Raw genomic sequence first — 2,558 nt, 5'->3', positions numbered from 1 at the left:
GAAAACAATGGATCGTGGATCACTACATCAAAAACTAATGATGTGTTGTATGGTGACTAACATAACATAATAAAATTAAAAACTACAAAAAAAAAGTTTTTATAATGAAGGAAGACACATTATATTCCACAAATTTTCTAAAAGGTTCATCAATATTTAATTTTCTTCTAAAAGCCACATTAGGATTAACATTACAAAGAAAACAGGCTTTTGTTCTAAGGAAAAATGTACCTCTGTGATGTGGCCGTTTTATCTGATATCTCTGTTAGTGGAATATGGTGGAGGGGAGTATATTTATAATAACAACAGATTCATTTTCTGAATTTCTGCCCCTTGCTACTTTTACAAACTAAGCATCATTTTACCAGCAGGAAGACACAGTACATAAAACTTTGCAGCAGCAGGATGTGTTCCCAAATGTTTGGCTAATCTTTGGGTGGATCTCAAGGGAAGGTAATGGAAAAATTTTAATAGTTAGCCGGGGTTATGTGAACTTCTCTTTCTGTTACCTGGGTCAGCTAACGCTTTGCAAGATGTTGGGGAATAAGAACCTAATGAATATGTCCAGAATCTCTGCCCTGCTCTATTCAGAACCAATTTGTAGCTAGTTCCTAAGTGCTAAGCTTTAATAGATATGTCTTAATAATTAATCCTTTCCTTAAAGTGCTTTGATTTTTCTGATTCATATTGAGTTGAGTATATATTTGGCAACTCTAAGCCTATTGGGCCAAAACAAAATTGTGTTATATTTCTGTCCCTGTGAGATTCTAGTGGAAGAAGTTAGAAAGGTGTGCTCTCCTAACCCTTGAAGAGAAGCTTGGCATTATTCACCTCACCAGAAGGGGCACATTTAGCCCAAATTAGAATATCCATGCACACCGATCACCATGCCTGCTGGTCAACATATGTGTGGCTCCACATGTGTGTGCCTTTGCTCATGCTACTGCCTTCCTCACTTTACCTTGCAACTCCATGCTCAACTCTGAAGATTCAGCCATTGCCTCCTCAGAGAAGCCTTCCTTGACTCCACCCCACCCCCAGCCTTGCTCCGGAGCCTCCCCTCAGCTTTCTTTCAACAAATCTGCTCTCTTCTGCACTTGGTTCCAAGGTGATCTCTTTGTGGGTCTGCGGCGCCTGCAGACTCCCAGCTCCTGCAGAGCAGGGACTGTCTCTGTATGTGAGCATGCAGCTAAACAGCTCCTCTGTACATGTTTCTTGAACACAGCTGAGCTGAGCTGAGCAGAGTGGCTGATAATTTATGAAGTCTAGATCTCGCCTCCAGCAAAACTGCAAAAGGCAACAGTTCCTCCAGCCCTGTGTTCCATGACCATTTCAGGACACAGTGGAACATTCATCTCTTTTCTATAAAGTCGCCTGCACGGTTTTGCTGCTTGCATTTTTCCTTTTCTTTTTGGCTTTCTTCCTATAAGAATTACACAACCTTCTGTCCTCCTCTTACCTCCTCCTCCTCCTGCACTGTACCTCCGGCTCTGAAAAGCTATGAATAAAGAAAGACAGCTGGTACTTCAGGATCCTGTTACTAATTCAATACATGCATACCTTTCCTGTGAGTCCTGCAGAGCTCCATTTTCTTGAGAATGGCAAAGCCAAAAAAGCCTTTCACTCTAGCCCTGCAGAAAAATACGGATCTCAGAGGCCTGAAAGGGCTTTCAGAACTCAGACTCACCCCATCCTTTATGGGAGCGTGTTGGATAACACAGACATGGGTTAGGCCATTTGCTTGCTCTTCACCACCCCAGGCCAGCTCCTTTGGCTCTTCGCTCTAAAATAAGGTCAATACCATCTATTGCACAGTGTTCGGGGGAGGATTAACAAGATCATGTTCTGCAGAGTCCGGCACCTAATGTTCAAAAATGGGTAGAAATAACAATAAAGAGGATGATAATAGTAACATGTTTATTCCAAGTGGTTACAGGTTAAATTTTATCCTCTCCAAATTCAGAGGTTGAAGTCTTAACCCCAGTACCTCAACATGTGACCTTATTTGGAAAGAAGGTCTTTTCAGAGATAATCAAATTAAAATGAAGTCATTGAGATGGGCCTTAATCCAGTATGACTGTGTCCTTATAAAATGGGAGGATTTGGCCCCAGACGCGTACACGGGGAGAGCGCTGTGTGAAGATGAAGACAGGCGTCCCCGTGATGCTTCTACAAGCCGAGGACCACCAAGGATTGCCAGCAAACCATCAGCAGCGGGGGAGAGGCTGAGAACAGATCCGCCCTCGCAGCCTCCGAAGGCGCCAACACCACGGACACCGCGACCTTGGACTTCTGGCCTCCAGACCTGTGAGAGAATAAATTTCTGTTGAAGCCCCGAGTTTGTGGTGTCGATGCCTCTGACAATGCTGAGAACAGAGACATTAGACAAATGCCTGAGGTGGCAGAGCAGAGAGGAGAGGGAGAGCCAGAGTACAGGCTCATGGGGAGCATGCTGGCTGACCCCCTCTGCGAACACACCCCCCACCTGTCGCCTCCTCACGCTCCCCCTCCCAAGGCCCCTTCCTCTACACACTCAGAACGTGTCAGCTCATCTTCCC

This window comes from Leptonychotes weddellii, chromosome 10 (genome assembly GCF_054177405.1).
Source record: "Leptonychotes weddellii isolate Sample4059 chromosome 10, ASM5417740v2, whole genome shotgun sequence".
Lineage (NCBI taxonomy): Eukaryota > Metazoa > Chordata > Mammalia > Carnivora > Phocidae > Leptonychotes > Leptonychotes weddellii.
The sequence above is the reverse complement of the archived record's forward strand: the minus strand, read 5'-3'. Positions refer to the sequence as shown.